This window comes from Saccopteryx leptura, chromosome 2 (assembly GCF_036850995.1).
Source record: "Saccopteryx leptura isolate mSacLep1 chromosome 2, mSacLep1_pri_phased_curated, whole genome shotgun sequence".
Taxonomy (NCBI): Eukaryota; Metazoa; Chordata; class Mammalia; order Chiroptera; family Emballonuridae; genus Saccopteryx; species Saccopteryx leptura.
The window spans coordinates 5,871,384-5,889,812 of NC_089504.1; the positions used below are offsets into that span (position 1 = coordinate 5,871,384).

The following is an 18,429-nucleotide window of genomic DNA, read 5'->3' on the forward strand; positions in this document are numbered from 1 at the left end:
TTCCTTCTGCATAGAGAGTAAAAAATGACTGTTAGAGATTGTTGCCCTAACTTCCTTCCTTCCTTCCTTCCTTCCTTCCTTCCTTCCTTCCTTCCTTCCTTCCTTCCTTCCTTCCTTTCATCCCTCCATCAATCCACACATCCATCCATCCACCTGTCCACCTGCCTATCTATCAATCCATTTATCCAACAAAGACTCTTTCTGTGGACGGATTGTCAAGGTCAGTGTCTCTGAAAGGCCCTTGCTTTCAATAATCCATCCTCAGGAGGAGGCCGTGATATCAGGAAGAAGATAGCTAGGGTGGGGGCTGGGAATGAAACCCAGGGAAGGGCTGTAAAGCACACAAGATAATGACCAAACCAGAAGGTGACGGAGGACAATCTCTCTTTGGGTGATGTGTATGCAACAGAATTGAATGACAAGATAACCTGGACATGTTTTCTTTGAATATATGTATCCTGATTTATTGATGTCACTCCATTAAAATAACATTTTATTTATAAAAAAAAAAAAAAAAGATAATGACCAAACCATAAAGAAATCCTACGGTTGATGTCTGTGACCAGTAGATGTGGGTTAGCAGATAGAAACGGGCTGGGGTTGGGGGGTGGGGTGGCCATGATGGCTACTGCACTGAATGAACTGGCCAAGGGGGCCAAGTTGCTGGTTATGAAGGACAGGCCATTGATTGTAGAGCCATTACTGTCAGAACATTTGCTCTCTTTAGAGATTCTAAAATCTCATGCTTTTTGGTCCCCCAGACTAGGGGTATAATTAATATTGTGTGTGTGTCTGTGTGGTGGTGAGTTAGGCTGAGCCTGGAAGTATCTGGAATGGAGAGAGGCAGGTGGGCTCCCCACTCCCAGTCACACAGGTGTCCTGTGTCTGTCCCGTGTTCATCTTAGGACACCAGTTTTCTGCTCTGTGGCTGGGCTGTTGTGTTTGGCTCAGTTCTGGACCTGCAGGCCAGGGAGAGAAACAATGGCTATTTCACTCCAACGAGGCTGTCATGAGCAGAAAAAATGTGACACTTCCAAGGAAAATTCCACCCTGTGTGGCAGGAGGAAGTCACTGGGCTACATTTGCACCAGAATGTCTCCTGATTCAGGGCATTTCATCTCCAGGAGAAAGTCAGTGGCCGGGACAGGGTCGATTCCGGGGTCTCATCTCAGGTGTGCACTCCGCGCTTAGTGGTGACATGTGCCTTTCTGGTTTTTCTTCTTGATTATCCCAGCTGCCAAAGACTCTGGGCTCAAGAAAAGTGCCTTTGACAACAGGCCTTGCCGCCTCTGAGCCGTCTTTCCAGAATCTTGTAGAGAAGAAATAAACGCAGCTCGCAGAGCGCCCCTCCCCCTGGCCAGAGCTGATGGGTAGTCTGCCCAGGCGGGGCAGAGAGAAGGATGTTGTTTTAGAACCTGAGGCTTGAGGGTGATTCAGGCAGAGAAGGATCGGGTTTGTTTGCAAAAATAAAATAGATAAGCCACAGGGCGAGCAAAGGTGAGTGCATCGAAGTCAAGTACTCCGTGGACTAAGAGAGAGGTTTGTGAGTTACAGGCTGTTCAGTCATGAAGCTTGCCTAGTGTCCAGACCTGGGATTTCCCTCCTCCTTCCTTTCTCACTGACGTTAGTAGATCCAAAGAGGTGCTACTGAGGAAAGAAAGCAAGTGGTAGAATGAGATGATCCGTCTGATCCCCGTAGGGAAAAACAAACCATAGGCACCCCACAGACTAACCCCTGGGTTTACTTCACAGGATAAGTACGTATGCGTGCAAACGCATGGGGGTAATGGTGACGATGATGTCAAGTAGTATCATTTATTAACTAGGGACAGCATGTATTCAACCCTTTATCTATATTATCTAATTTAAGCCTGATAACCTTATACAGTGGGTGCTATTAATGATTCCCACTTTACAGTTGGGGAACCTGAGACTCAGGGAGGTAAAGGGACTTGCCCACGGTGGGTATGTTGCAGAGCTGGATTTCAAGCCCATGTCTGTTGAATTTTACAACCTCAACTTTTAACTATAATCTTATGCCATCTGGTAAAAAAAATTTCGCCTGCTGACTCCGACTGCCTTATCTTCCAAGGATGTCAGGGCAGGGGTGGGAGAGGGAAGGGGAGGGAGGGAGGGGAAAGGGAGACAGGGCAGAGAAAAGAGGCGCTGGGAGTGCTGTGGGGAGAAGCCTCAAGAACCCTGCGGGAGCCCCGGTCAGGTACCCCAGCTGGTTAGAGCATCCTCCTGAGATGCCAAGGTTGAGTATTGGGAATTCGATCCTGTTGGACAGATAAATGTATTATGCTCACTTTGTTAAAGATGACGCTGCCCACGTGGAGGCCGTTGCCCAGGTGATATTAATGTGTGTTGGGGCAGGCAAGATCGTTGTAGCCTGGGGCTTGGTTTTGGGATTAAGCCTTTCCCACCCTTTTTGATGTGGAGTGGTACAATCCAATCATGCCCCAGATAAGTGACTTTGTATTAGAGACTTCCCTATTTTGTATATTGGATTAAAGGTTTGGATTTCTACACTATAAAACAGGGGCAAAACGAGAGTTTACTCTTGGTTCCTGAGATTATCATTAGAGGAGAAAGCAGAGAGAAGAGAGCAGAAAGAGGCCATGTGGCCAGGAGAAGCAGCCAAGATGGCGGAGTATTGAGTGAAAGGCCAGTTTGTGCAGTTTGATGCTGGAGAAGGAAGGAGATGGGGAACAGAGGTGAATAAGTCTGGTGAGCTAGAAACCCTTGATTCTAGGAAACTCAGATAAGTCAGTGGCTTTGTGAGCACTGAATGTGAGTGGGTTTTGGAGCCCAGTGTGTGTTTTTACTTGCCCGCCAGGTGCAAGCTAGGATTAAAGACTATGGCCCACCAGTTTGTGGCTCCGTTGTTTCTTTACCGACTGTCCGAATCCAATGCGAACCTGCATGGGCCAGGCTGCTGTGATAGTGGCCCTGGCCTTGGCCACTGGCTTTACAGATCCCCAGTCAGGGCACATAAAAGACTTAACCAATGAATGCATAAATACGTGGAACAACAAAAACAATGTTTTTTTTTCTCTCTCTCCATTCCTTTTTCTCTCTAAAATTAAAAATTAAAAAAAAAAAAGAAAATGTAAAAGAATCCTGTGGTCCTGTCCAGCTAGCCCAGTCACTTAGAGCACCATCCGGAAACACCAAGGTTGCAGGTTCCATCCCCAGTCAGTGCACATATGGGAAGTGACCAATGAATACATAGCTAAGTGGAACAATGATGTCTCCCTCTCTCTCTCTCTCTTTCTCTCTCTGTTCCTCTCTCTTAAAAAATAAAAATCAATCAGCCCCTTACTGATTTTTGGTTTGCGTCTAATGTGGGCCAAGCATGCTGGCAGAGAGAAGAAACAAGCCCACAGCCAAGCTTGCGGCCGTCTTGGAGGCGGTTACCTGGGTAGGGGCTGACCAGACAGTGCTGCTTGGTTGTGGAGTCTGGAGACAAACCGTGTACTCCCTGTCTCCACGGAGCTCGGTCCTGCTGTGAGACTCCCATGGAGACAACGAGAGGCCCAGGACAGAGGTTGGAGTTGCTCTGTGACATTTACGTGTTGCCTGTGTGGGGCCACAAATCAATAAACAAGGACTAGCATGTCCCCTGACGTACCCCGGAAGTATCCTCTCTCCATCCTTGGTGGCCTGTGACTATTCCAGTTCCTGCCCAGGGTCATGGAAGCAAGTCACCTTCCAAGATGCGCTTTCCAAATTCACTTCCACATCCAAACTGGACAGTCCCCCAACCAAACCGAAGCCTGCTGATGGACTAGAAGAGGCATCTTCAGTCCCTGTGGCCCTGTTGGTGCCCAGCCCATGCCCCGTCCTTGGCATCGGCCGAGAGCTGTGTGAGGGCAGGGGTTCTGTCCGACTTGGTCTCGCCTGAGCCAGGTACCTGGAGCAGTGCCCAGCATACAACAGGAGCTCAGTAATTATTTTCAGCAAAGGAAGAAGAGTGGGTGCTCAATTATGTTCACAGGTGAATAAACAAATACATGAGTAAATAAATGAAGACTTCTCTGTGACAGCCCAGTCCACACAACCTCCCCCTATTCTCAGGAGGTCTCAGCATTTCCCGCTGACCACAAGTCAAGTCTATAAATCTATTTTCTGTTTTTTCTTGGTGGCCTCGGCCTTGTCTTTGAGCAGCAAGGTGGCTAAGTGGAACGCCACAGTAGTGCTTGCTTCTACCTGTGGCAGATTGTCCCAGAAACTTCAGTTTGTATTTTTATATTTTCATGCTTTCTACATTAAAGTGCTGATTTTTTTTTTTTTTTTTTTTTTTTTTAAGATTAATTCCTGGCTCTGGCTGGTTGGCTCAACTGTAGAGGGTCAGCCCAACATGTGGAAGTCTGGGGTTCAATTCCCAGTCAGGGCACACAGGAAAAGTGACCCTCTGCTTCTCCACCCCTTCCCCTTCTCTCTCCCTCCCTCTCTCTCTCTCTTTCTCTCTCTCTCTCTCTCTCTCTCTCTTTCTGTCTCTCTCTCTTCCCCCCTCCTGCAGCCATGACTTATTCAAGCAAGTTGGCTCTGGGCACTGAGTATGGCTCCATGACCTCACCTCAGGTGCTAAAATAGCTCAGTTGCTGACCAATGGAGCAGCAGGTCTAGGTGGGCAGAGCATCGCTCCCTAATGGGCTTGCCAAGTGGATTCCGATAGGGGCGCATGCGGGAGTCTGTCTCTGCCTTCCCGCCTCTCACTTTATTAAAAAAAAAAAAAGATGAATTTCTGATTTACACACATGGAAAATTACTAAGAAGAGTTAGAAATGGCTGGTAACAAACCCCGATTTTGTGAAAATAATATATGGGAGGGTTAAAATGGGGAGATTTTGACGTATGCCTTTCGTGTCTATACACACGCATGAGAGCAGGCGGTGGTTTTCTGTTTCCGAGCTTGCCGCGTGACCACCTGGTGTGGAGGTTATGCACATACCCTAAGATCAGCTGGGGAGCTCCCATTCTTCTCTGGACTGTGGGGGAATCTGCATCTCGGGCTTGCCTGTGCCACGAACGTCCAGTTAGCCAGGCGTAACCCTCTCAGGGCCCAGGGACTTGCTTTGCAGAGGGGTTGCTTTGAGAAAATTGTCCGTCTCTTTCAAGGTTAACGCATTCTTTGGTTTTCTACTTCCCTGAAAGTCAATTTTAATAATAATTTTATAATTTCTTGGAACTTGCAAATTACTTCTCCTGATTTTTTTTTTTTATGTTATTTAGCCTAGGCCTGTACATGGAATCCTGTGCTAATTTTTAAAATCTTCTTCAGGATTGCAATGGCTTTCTCATGGCCAACCTTGTCTGGGGGGGGGGGGGTGCTCTCTTCTTCTCTTTTCTTCTTTTTAAGAGTTTTAAAAGGAGCTGAATTTTCTTGGTTTATTTAAAAAAAATTAAAACTGTAGTAAAAAAAAAACACAACACAAAATTTACCATTCTAAAAGCATTCTTAAATGTGCCATTCAGTGGCATTCAGGACACTCACACGGTTGTGCAATCATTCCCACCACCCACCTCCAGAAAACTTTCCATCTTGCAGACTGAAAATCAGTGCCTACTAAACACCAACTCCCTGTTCTCTCCTCCCTTCAGCCGTGCCAGACGCTCTGCCACGCCATTCTGCTTTCTGCACTAGTCTGACCGCTCTCGGGGACCCCACATAAAGAGAATCGTCCAGTACTTACCCTTCTGTGTCTAGCTTATTGCCTTAGCATCGTGTCCTCAGCATGCATCTCTGTTTCAGCAGGTATCAGAATTCCCTTCCTCTTTAAGCCTGAATATTATTCCGTTGTACGGATAGACCACATTGTATTTGTCCATCACCCATCAGTAGACTGTTTCTACCCTTTGGCCATCGTGAACAATGCTGCTGTGAACCTCGGGTACAAATAGAGAAGCTGACTTTTTTTTTTTTTTTTTTTTTTTATAGAGGCAGAGATAGACAGGGACAGACAGACAGGAACGGAGAGAGATGAGAAGCATCAATCATCAGTTTCTCGTTGCGACTTCTTAGTTGTTCATTGATTGCTTTCTCACATGTGCCTTGACCGCGGGCCTTCAGCAGACCGAGTAACCCCCTTGGGTCTAAGCTGGCGAGCTCTTTGCTCAAGCCAGATGAGCCCGCGCTCAAGCTGGCGACCTCGGGGTCTCGAACCTGGGTCCTTCCGCATCCCAGTCCGACGCTCTATCCACTGCGCCACCACCTGGCCAGGCAGAGAAGCTGACTTTTGAAACCATCATGGCGGGGCGGGAGGTTGGGTGGAGGGGGCAAACCAAGAACTCCCGCAACTGGTTTCTGCTGGGGGTGGGGGCGGGGACCAGAACGAGAGAAACACTGGCTGGCAAAGACCTGATCATTTCCTCTGCAGATGAGGGAATAAGGCTCGGCAAGGAAGAACAACATGCCTGAAGTCACCGAGCCCGGAAGTGGAGGAGTCGAGGTTTGAACCCGGAGCTGCCGCAGGAAACGCGGTTTCCCTGCCCCTGTCTCGGGTCCCCCCTTCCTGAGCCCTTGGAACGATGCTGGTGCCTGCTCAGCGACCGGCCTGTCAGTGGCCCACAGTGATCCTCCAGAGAACGGCTCCCTGGCGCTGGGCGCGATGGCTGTGGGCGTCTGAAACCCATTCTGTTCATTACAAATGAAAAGCAGATGTGATTCTAAATGTTGCGCTTCGGCAGCCAGTGCTGGGTGGAACAGGGCCCCTGTGAGCAGCAGTCACACCAAATAAAACATGTTATTTGGGAGTGATTGGAAGGCAGACAAGCTGAAAACATGGTGTGCGGAAGGGCTACCGCTCTCTACTCGTGAACATCAAAATCACTTTCCCTGGCTTCTAGGTGGATTCACATTTAGGGCAATTTCCCTCATGGCAGCGCAGCTCCACAAGTGGGCTGGGGCCTGTGGACATGTGCCTTCCCCGCCAAGTGATTCCAGTCCTGGCACAGAGCACGGGGCTGGAGGTGGGGCCTGGGTGCCCCAGGGCTGCCTCATGCTGCCTGTGGAGACATTAGGTCAGAAGCACCTCAGCACGCAAGGCGCATCCTCCCAGTTTCTGTTGGGACAAGAAACTGTTTGACCCCTTGCAAAGTTTGAGCCCTTACTCTGTGCACCATAACCAACAGGCTGGGCCTTGGATCCACAAAGCAGGATACTGAGGCTGAGATTAAGATGCACATCCAAGGTCACACAGCTCCCACAAGGAGCTCCTAGATGTTAGAGAGCCAGGGTGGGCCAGCAGTGCCATCTGTCCGGAGTGGTACTGGTGCCCCTCACAGAGACACTTAGAGGGAGGAGGCAGAGAAGCACAGCCCAGGCGATGGCATGACTTAGGAGGTTCCAGGACCCTCTGAAGCCGAATCCGAGGAAAGCTCCTTAGACCCTTGCATAAGAACTCCAAGCCAGCCTGACCTATGGTGGCGCAGTGGATAAACCATCAACCTGGAATGCTGAGGTTGCCAGTTCAAAACCCTGGTCAAGACACATACGAGAAGCAGCTATGAGTTGATGCTTTCTGCCCTGCCCCTTGTCTCTCTGTCTCTCTGTCTCTCTCTCTCTCTTCTCTGTTTAAAATCAATCAATAAAATCTTTTTAAAAACCTCCGAGCTAGGGGTCTGAAGCATGGCCAACACTAGGGGACCCTAGTGATGAAATGGGTGCTGGCCCATTTTTCTATGGGTGGGGGCAGGGTACGTCTACAGCTATAGGAGAGGAGGCCAAGAGCCACCAGTCTGAGGGGTCCCGGACAGAAGGAGCCCAGCTCTTAGACATTGAGACCTGGTTTGAGACACTGACCCCACACCAGACACAGGCACACGGGCACCAGTGTGGATCTTGAGCGCCCAGCTTGCTCACACTGCAGCAGGAGGGAGCTATGGAACAACGATGATAAATTGTTAACCGGGGCTTACAAAGAGCCAAGCACGGTGCTGAGCACTATGAAGTGAGCCACTCTTCAGTCCCCATCAGAGCACAATGGGAAGGGTCTTCCTAAGAGCAGCTAACTACCCTAACAGGTCACCCCCCAGAGAGCTCATCTGCTGCTCATATCACACTCCAATGCAGGGCAGGGGTGTCAGGTGGGGGCTGTGCTCCATGTAGTCATTCATGGACCCAGCCAGGGCAGAGGGTGGGAAGAAGGGGCACAGGAAGCTTTAGGAGCCAGGCTTAGAGCTTGTGACATCACTTCCTCCAACATTCCATTGGCCTCAAACTCAGTACATGGTGCCTGCAGGGGAGCCTGGGAAATGGAGTCCAGCTGGGAGCCCCCGGGAGGAAAGGGAGACAGCTAGGGGGACTGCAGCCAGTATTTGCCACTGGTAGGACCCCTGAGTATCCAGTTTTGCATTGAGGAAACCGAAGCTCAGAGTGGCCCAGTGGCTCATGGGTGGGGATAGAGCTGAGATTCAGCTGCGGGCCCTCTGCCTCCAGAAGCATGTTCTTAACCTCCAGGCAACACGGCCTTCCTGGAAGTGAGTGCTGAATTAAACAAGCATGTTCTTAACCTCCAGGCAACACGGCCTTCCTGGAAGTGAGTGCTGAATTAAACAGGTAGGTATGGAGCACACACACCCCCATACACCCCCATGCCTCCGGAGCCCCCATGGAGGCTGTGCGTGTTGAGGCTTACACTTCCTGGGTTCAAATCCCAGACTCTGACTCCTATCAGCTGTGTGGCGTTGGGAAGGTCATGCAACCTCTCTGTGCTTCAGGTCCTCCCACTCCCTACGAAGGGTCCTGGCCTTTTCTAGGACCTTCCCTCCTCTCTCCCAGGGACAGCAGGGGCAGGAGAGAAGAACATAGAACAACACAGAAGAAAGGAGGGCCAAGGAGGAACAGAGCCTACTGAGAAGTGGGCACCCAGCCTGCACGTCCTCCACGCCGGTCTTCACTCGGTGACCCTGGCCCCGTGGCGGCTGCTTTCCCTCTAGCAGCCTCGGCTCTCACACCCGGGCTGGCGGTGTCCCCAAATGGACCTACTGTCATTCAGCTCCCTAATTTATCAGTGCTCTGTATACCCTGGTGCTCAGAGAGGGCTGTTAACCAACAAGAAAGTGGGGAGGGGAGCTGAGGAACCAGGAGCAGGTTGGCCTGTTTCTTCACTCACCGAACCCTGTTTGTGGCTCATGTGGGACAGACCTGGTCCTGGGTCTCAGAGCCACCGATGAGTGAAGAAGCCAGGCCGAGCCTGGAAGAGCGTGTGTGGAAGAGGAAGGGAAAGCGGGGAATGGGAAGAAAAGGATGCCTCTCCCCCTCTGGCGCACTCCCTGTAAGCAGTGTGTGCATGTGACCCAGCTCATCCCGTCCCACCTCCCTCCTGCTTAAGGCTCCCATGCTCCTCCCACCCACCCCCACTGCCCTCCACGTAATGCCCTTGGTTCTGCAGGGTCCGGCCCCCTGCACCCCAGCCTCACCATCTCAAACCCTGAGCACCCACCCTGATGAATTCTGTGCGCTTCTCAGAACATGTTGTTTCTCGTCTCCGTGCGTACTAGTTGCCAGGGCTGGCGTAATAAAGCGGGTGGCGTAACCAATAGAGATTTACTGTCTCCCAGCTTTGGAGTCTACAAGTCTGAGACCAAGGTGTCCGCCGGGTTGGTTCCTTCCGAGGCTGGACCTCTTCTGTTCTCCCCTCTGCTTCTGCTGGTGTGCTGGCCACTGTTGGCATTCTTGGGCATGTGGAAGCATCGGTCTCATCTCTGCCTTCATCTTCCCGTGGCCTCTCCCTCTGTGTGTGTCTCTGTGCAGTCATGTTGGATTGGGGTCCCCTCTTACTCCTGTCTGACCTCGTCTTGGAGGACCACTGCAGCGGTCTCATTTCCAAATGAGATCGTATTCTGAGGTACCGGGGCTAGGACTTTAACCTAGGGATTTACGGGGATCGGAATCGAACACAATTTAGTTCACAGCATCAGCCTTGTCCGCACTGGCCCCAGCTTGGCGCTCCCTTCTTTGAACTGTGCAGTAGGCAGCATCGCTGTGCTCTGGGGAGTCGGCTCAAGCCTGCTCCCTGGCCAAGGCCTCTCACAGCAAGTAGCTGAGCTAAAGCGGACCCTCCCTGCACCCGCCGTGCCCCACCGCCTGCACAGCCGCTGGCCAGCACACCAAACGCTTTGTCCCCAATGCTCTCTCTGCCTCTTTGCCTCCACTGGCATGTCGCCTCCCCAAGGGCCATGATTGTGCCTCCACTTATCTTGGTGCACTCAGCTCCCTGGCAGGACCGGCACCTAGGAGGTGGCCCTGGATCAATGCTCACTGGATGAAGGCATGAACTGAGATGGCAAGAAAGATGAGGGAAAAGATGGAGACAGGTGAGGGGTGTGGCAAGTCCATGACGCTGGCCCTCGCCAGCCTGCCCCTCTAATGGGAAGCCCGACTTCCGTGGTTCCCCTGGATCTGATGGAACCTGGAGAATCGGTGTTGTGTCTGAGGTCTGGATTTTCCCTGGTGGATGCTTGGGGTGGGGTAGGGGACAGGAAGGGAATGGTGGGAGCCCCCGGGGCACAGGTGGCAGAGGTGAGGACTTGGACGTGGGGTGGGAGGTGCGGTGGGGGGGGGGGGGACTCCAGAAACGAACAGGGCCAGGCCCCGCCCCCCACAGGAGCCAAACACAGCCCTTAAACACTCCCCACACAAATACGTGATATAAATCTGGTTTTGAAATAACAACAATGATAAATAAAAAGAGTGAGAGGATGAGAGAGAGAGAGAGAGAGAGAGAGAGAGAGAGAGAGAAACACGAGAGATGAGAGCCAGGGGAAGGGGGCTCTGCCGCCCCTCCCCTGGGACACCAAGGGGGGAAAAGCACATGGAAAAATTGAAATTAGTTGTGACAGCTGAAATTCTCTGCTCTACAGACGACATTTGACAGGGTACTTAAAAAAATAATAAGAAAAGGGAAAGTGGTTTGGGTCGCCCGGGGAAGGGGGAGACCGGGGGATTTCAAGTGACACAAGACGCATAATTCCAGCTTCTTAGATTGCAAAAGCTCTTCTTACCTAAGGGGCCTGCTGCCTTTATTTTTATCCAAATGGCTCAATTACCGCAAAGCCCCACAGAGAAAATTACGGATGTTTGCCTCTATTTTTCTCCTCTTGTCTCGACAACTGTAGATATTTTGTTTTCCTTCTTTCTCTTGCTCTCTCTCTCTCTCTCTCTTTTTTTTTTTTTTGGTGGTTGGGGATGAAGAGAGAAGGGGGGTATTCAGATGCGCTAAGGGCCGAAGGCTTTTGAATTGCTCCTCAAAGCCCGCATCACATCCACACACATCCACACACACACACACACACACACACACACACACACACAATCTTTGCTCACATCTCAACTCCTCTTGTTTGTGTGTGTCCCTTTTGACATGTGTCCTTTCTGTCTTCTGAATGTGCCCGTGCTGTCCCTGGACTTCTCCCTCCTGCACCCCCTGGCGTTCCCCTCCCTGCCCAGGGGCCACGTCCTTGGGCCTCTCATCTGCCTGCCCAGCGGGCACCCCCTCCTTGTGGCTCTTTCATCTCAGCTATTTCCAAACCGTGCAGGAGACACAGGGAGGCGCCGAGGTGCCCATTTTCCACCCTTCCTCTCGGGTCTCGGGCTGTCATTTTCCGAATTGGCGCTCCGGGGAGCCGGGCCCGACGGCTGCAGTGCTTACCCCTGCCTGCTCTGCCAGAGAGGAGTCCGAGCCTCAGAACCTGCCTTGGGTTCCAGAAAGGTCTATTCAGAAGGCTCTGGGACTCCAAGGAATAGTGTCTGAGCATCAGGCCCCAGGACCGCGACGGTGAGGACAATCCATTTCACCTCTGCTCACCTGTGGGGTCGTTCCTCTCTCCTGCCCACTTTCCTGACTGTGGTCTAGGTCCCTCGTTGGCAAACTGCGGCTTGTGAGCCACACGCGGCTCTTTGGCCCCTTGAGTGTGGCTCTTCCACAAAATACCATGTGCGGGTGCTACCTCGATAAGGAATGTACCTACCTATATAGTTTAAGTTTAAAAAATTTGGCTCTCAAAAGAAATTTCAATCGTTGTACTGTTGATATTTGGCTCTGTTGACTAATGAGTTTGCCGACCACTGGTCCTGGTCACCTCACCACCTGTGCCCTGAACAAGTCCCCAGTCCCCTTCCCGTCCACCTCCCTGCCCCCCTCTGGCCCTTTGTACCAAGCCAGGCCCCTCCCTTGCCTAGCACCGCTCCTGGCTCCTGGCTCGTGTGATCGTGGGATATAAACCAAGTCTCTGCCCCTGGCCCCCAACACCCTGCAGGTCCAGCCCTCCACCCCCTCAGCTGCAGCACAAATATCCTCCCTCACTCCTGGCTCCTTCCCTACCTGGGCCTCTGGGGCTGCGCCTCCTGCTGCCAGGCTTGCTGGCTGCCTGTCTCTTCACCCACCTAACTCCCACTTGGCCTCAGGCATCACTGAAATAAAAGTCCCTTCCTCAAGGAGCCTTGCAGGTAGGTCACTCCTCCCACCCACCAGGCCACACCCCTTCAAACCTCTCACAGGCCCTGCACTTGGGGTAATAATATACAAAATAGAGCCCAGCCCCATAGACCAGGTACAAGGGTACAACCAATCAGAAGGGATGCTGGCTGCAGGTTCCTGCAGGCCCCCACACTGGGCTGGCTTTAACCCTGCCGTTGGTAGGCACTGTAGGGCATGTGTAGTGAGTGCCAGGTGAGAGAAATGGATAGAGAAGTGTCCCAGTTGAGCCCAAGCTGTACGTCAATCAGACGTCCCTGAGTCGACTTCCCCGTGCAGTGGGATGCTCCTGCTTATTAGCAGGGCTAGCAGCCTCTTTGAGACTTCTCTTGAGGTGGCTCTGAGGATGCTACTGATAAGTGCCAACACTAAATGCCACCGGAGGAAAGACACAACCGACACACAAATTAGTTGCAATAATTAGACAGGTATTTTTTTTTTTTTTTTTACAGAGACAGAGAGAGGGATAGATAGGGACAGACAGACAGGAATGGAGAGATGAGAAGCATCAATCATCAGTTTTTTGTTCTGATACCTTAGTTGTTCATTGATTGCTTTCTCATATGTGCCTTGACCGGGGGCCTTCAGCAGACCGAGTAACCCCTTGCTCAAGCCAGCGACCTTAGGTCTAAGCTGGTGAGCTTTTGCTCAAACCACATGAGCCCGTGCCCAAGCTGGCGACTTCAGGATCTCGAACCTGGGTCCTCTGCATCCCAGTCTGACACTCAATCCACTGTGCCACTGCCTGGTCAGGCTAGACAGGCAATTTATTACTCACAAATCCTTTTGGTGTGCCTGGGTACAGCTTAAGAGGGGCCCCGTTGGCGTGCTCCTCTCGGCTGTCTTTGGTCAGAGCTCAGAACAGCTTGGAGACAGTCCACATCAACGTTGGAGTCTGGGCGACTACTGCAGCAGGGGGCCCCTCAGCTTTAGTACCTTTTCTGGCCAACGCCTTCTAACAGGTGTCATTTTACAGGATTATTACCTCAAACCACCTTTTTGGGAGTTCCTTGCAGGGAACCCCTTTTATGTTAATTTATTGAAATGTTTATGTCAAACCACTTTTTAAGATGTTCTTATTTTACAAAGTTATGACATCAAGCCACTTCTTATCTATCTATAAAATTCACACACACACACTAACTGGGCCCTGCTCGAAAGTCAGAGTCTGTTTATCACATCTGCATACACTATATTAATTCCTGTCCAGATGGCATAACTTTATTTAATTTTAATAATTACTTTAATTACTTTTATATATTTTCCATATATTTGTTTTTTACATTTCTATATATTTAACTACTATGACATTATATTACTACAACAAGAAGTATTCCAATAGATTGACAATCAATCATTGTCGCCAATGAGAAAGCACTTGCTGTCCCTGCCCTCCACCCACTGCTGCTGATGTAAGAACCGTCTAAAGCTGTAGAGAATTCTTATGCGTTTAATCTGAGCCAAATTGATGACCTACCTCAGAGAGCAAGATCCCAAATGCTTCAGAAGAAAACAGTTTTTCAGCTTCTCTTATGCGCAAGGAAGATTAAGTGGAGGTCAGGGGAAGTGAGCAGGGGATTGGATTGCCTCTTGCATGCTTCAGAAGGAGGGTCAGCAGAAGTGGCTGAGTCTTAGAAGAAAGAGTCTGAAAAGAGGCATTTGAAAGGTGTATTAACTAACCTAGATGCACAAAACAATAGACAGGGCTTGCTTGCGGCAAAGATAAGTCTTTTACCAAAGAAGTTATATGCTTGGGGCGTGACTACCCAGCATGATTTGCTCAGTTAGGAATTTATGATCAGATCACCCTGTGAGGTGACTTTCCATAGAACCCTTTTTTTTTGTCCACACTAGTAATTCTTGGTTTGATGCCCATCATCTCCACTAGCTGCGAGCCCTGTGCAGACAGACTGTGTTTCCTGCTCATTAATATATCCTCAGTGCTGCAAACCAGTGCAGCTAGTAATTCCAGGTGCTGAGTGGGAACTGCACAGAATTTTTTTTTTTTTTCATTTTTCTGAAGCTGGAAACAGGGAGAGACAGTCAGACAGACTCCTGCATGCGCCCGACCGGGATCCACCCGGCACGCCCACCATGGGGCGATGCTCTGCCCACCAGGGGGCGATGCTCTGCCCATCCTGGGCGTCGCCATGTTGCGACCAGAGCCACTCTAGCGCCTGAGGCAGAGGCCACAGAGCCATCCCCAGCGCCCGGGCCATCTTTGCTCCAATGGAGCCTTGGCTGCGGGAGGGGAAGAGAGAGACAGAGAGGAAAGCGCGGCGGAGGGGTGGAGAAGCAAATGGGCACTTCTCCTATGTGCCCTGGCCGGGAATCGAACCCGGGTCCTCCGCACGCTAGGCCGACGCTCTACCGCTGAGCCAACCGGCCAGGGCTTGCACAGAATTTTAAAAATTGGCTTTAAAGTAAAAGGATGGGCTCTGCAATGCTGACGGCAAGAACAGAGCCCGCTCCACACCAGCTTCCTGCTTTATTTATAGGGCGAAGAGGGCCATTAGCAAATCAAAGAGATCTCTGATCACATTTCCAAGGCAACCCAAGAATTTTGCTAAATAGAGAAAACCCCTACCATACATAACATCTTCACAAAACAAAGGATAAAAGAAACTTGCCTCCAGTCTTTCCAGGGGACACGGGGGTTAGGATGAGTATAAACAATCCAGCACCACAACTTAACAGCCTTTAGCAACTTCATAGAACAAGTGAGGTGAGGGGTTGGGCAGACTGTCAGCTTACTGCCAGTTCCCCATACCTCTGTCCCCAAAACTCTAAACTGCAAAGCCCATGTTGGCTTTCAGTCCCCAACACTTCAGGCACACAGAAGTCGCTTGATAAATAGCTGTTGATAAATAGCTGTTGATGGACTGAAAGACCCTGGGGTCCAGGCCCTTTCTGGGGCCCGCCGTGCCTGGCAGTCTCCTCCTATGCCTGCCTGTAGTTTAGCCGCATGTGGGCGCCAACAGGGAAGTAAAAGCCATGTGGAACACGACCTTGGTATGGCACATGCCATCACGGCTGTACTTTAGAGGCGTCAGGGTCAAACGGATGCCAATTCCAGCCTCAGTGCTCTCTCTCAAGGTAACTTTGCACAATGTATCAACAAACTCCTCCCAGCCTCCATGACCTCACCTGTACAGGGGAGAGCGCAACTGCTAATTGAATGTAAATTACTTAACAATCAATCATCAGTATTCTGATTATTGATTCAGCTATGTGTCTTATCCCCTTGCCTTCCATGTGAAGAGGTTTCCCCGGGTGGACCTCTGCCTGCCCCTCCAAGCCGCTGACCACGTCTCCCTTCACTCGACACATCGTTACTGAGTGTCTATTTCTTTCTGGGTGTGAAGATGAGTGGACGAATCTGAGGAAAAGCCTGACCCTGTCCACTGAGCATCTGCCTGGTGGGGGGCTGGGCTGACAGCCTCACAGCGTCTTGTCGACTCCTCCCAGCACCTCGGGATGGTCCTCATCTAACAGCCGGAGAAACTGAGTCTCTGAGAGCTTGAGCAATTTGCCCACAGTCACTCAGTTAGTGGCAGAATCTGGGTTTGAGTTTAGGCCCCGCTGAAACCAGATCCTGAACTTTCCACTGGGCCACTCCTCTGCAGAACCCTCCTCTGTAACCTCTGTGCTCCTGAAAGCCCACGGGTCCTGCAAGGCCTGACCCCTACCTTCATCTTCTCTCTCAACTCTCTCCTGTACCCCTGAAGCCCCTTCGCCCTCCAGTCAGCCACACGGATTCCCAGACTGATCTAGTGCTCTGGTATCCTCTAGCCTTCTCAGATACTGTTCCTTTGGCCTATGCTGTTCCTTGCACCCATAATACCCTTCCCCTTCTCTTGGCATGCCTTTTTTTTAAATGTTTACTTTATTAATTTTAGAGACAGAGGAAGGGAAAGAGGGAGGGAGAGGGAAAAAGAGAGAGAGAGAGAGAGACAGGAATATTAATCAGTTCCTGTATGTGCCCTGACCAGAGATTGAACCAGCAACTTCTGTGCTTTGGGATGATGCTCTAACCAGCTGAGCTATCCAACCAGGGCCTGGCATGGTTCACATTCCCTGTCCTCCAGGTCTCAGCCAGGACTAATCTCCAAAGGATGCTCTCCTGTCTCCCTGAGGCTCTGAGCAACACCCGCTTCATGACCTGCCCTGACGAAGCTTGCCTTCTCCTGAGGCTGTTACGCTACCCAGCTGACTCCCCACTCACCTGGAGCCCCTGCAGCCAGGCCTTCCCCAGGCTGTTTGAGTCCTATCTGAAGCACGCAGCACAGAGCCAGGCACGCAACGGGAGCTCAGCACACGTGCACTGAACGAGCAAATTAATGAGAAATTGCAGCAGTCCTGACTTCCTCTCACCCAAGCTGCAAAAGTGAGCTGCAGCCACATAACCACAGTGGATATTTCTTATGAGGAATGAAAACGGGTGGTGAACAGGAGTCCTGCTTTTAAAGAAACTTGCCACATCTGGGGAACATGACTCAAAATGAAAGTGTTCCACTAGAGAAAGTGTTTGAAGATTTTTTTTTTCCCTTAAAAAGAAAGTGTGGGCCCTGGCCAGTTGGCTCAGCGGTAGAGCGTCAGCCTGGCGTGCGGGGGACCCGGGTTCGATTCCCGGCCAGGGCACATAGGAGAAGCGCCCATTTGCTTTTTCACCCCCCACCCCCCCCCCCTTCCTCTCTGTTTCTCTCTTCCCCTCCCGCAGCCAAGGCTCCATTGGAGCAAAGATGGCCCGGGCGCTGGGGATGGCTCCTTGGCCTCTGCCCCAGGCGCTAGAGTGGCTCTGGTTGCAGCAGAGCGACGCCCCGGAGGGGCAGAGCATCGCCCCCTGGTGGGCAGAGCATCGCCCCTGGTGGGCGTGCCGGGTGGATCCCGGTCGGGCGCATGCGGGAGTCTGTCTGACTGTCTCTCCCCGTTTCTAGCTTCAGAAAAATACAAAAAAAAAAAAAAAAAAAAAAAAAAAAAAGTGTGGACAGGTCCCCTGACTTGTCTCTTGCTTCGAACCCAGGGACGCCCCTTCTCCCAGCCTCCGACCACCCTCCGACCTCTCTCCCAGTCGCCACCTTCGGGACCACCTCAGCCATCCTCCGCCTCCGAGACCAGCCTACACTGTTTTCTGAGCTTAACTCCTCGTTGCCGTAGCCGAGCAACCAGGAGCTCCCAAACTCGTCAGAATTACCTCACGGCTGCCGTCAACCGCCTGGCCAGCCTGCGCCCACGGGCCCCCTGCATCTACCTGTCTCTGGTCTCCTGTTCCGGCCACAGCGACGTGTCCCCGGAGGGCGCGGCCACCCTTCCGCCAGCTGGCCCAGGCTCCTGAAGATGCGGAACCAGCGCGGTGGCCGCGTCCCCTGCCAGGACGTGCAGCAGCCTCCCCAGGACGAGTGGGGTAGATCTCGAGATGCCATGGAGGCCACCACGGCCGCGGGGCAGAACCTGGACCGGGCCCTTTTGGACCTGCGTGCCCTGGGTTCTGCCCGCACGGACCCTCAGCGCTGTGACTTCCCGGAGGCCCGCTGCCTGGGTGAGCAGGTGAAACTCATCAAGAGGATGGCCGACCACTTGACCAACCTCTGCGGGCCATTGGCCCCAGGCTGGGCTGGGCGAGGGGCTCTTCGGAAGGCTCACCCTCAAGCCTGACCGGGAACCGTGGAGCCCCGCGGCCTCTGAGGGGCCCCTCTGCACCCCCTGGTGTCCGACTTCTGCCTGAGCCTCTCCCTGAAACCAGCAGGTGTCCTTCTGACCACCCTGGGGCCCTCTCCCGTGCATTGCGCCCAATGCAAACAGTAAAGCTTTTTGCAGCAAAAGAGAGGGAGAAAGATGTGAACAACTCAGGAAAGGTCAACGAACTCCCTGTGCAAAGAGAATATCCATAAAACCGCCAGCAACCCCATGCTTTGTGGAGAGTGCAGAGCTGCAGGGATGCTGCTAT

The 18,429-nt window shown here is 51.8% G+C and overlaps 1 pseudogene; it reads left to right on the forward strand.

Annotated features, from left to right (window-relative positions):
• The first annotated feature begins 3,358 nt into the window (after positions 1 to 3,358).
• LOC136391168 (ferritin light chain pseudogene) lies at positions 3,359 to 18,207 on the forward strand (annotated as a pseudogene).
• Positions 18,208 to 18,429: the final 222 nt, after the last annotated feature.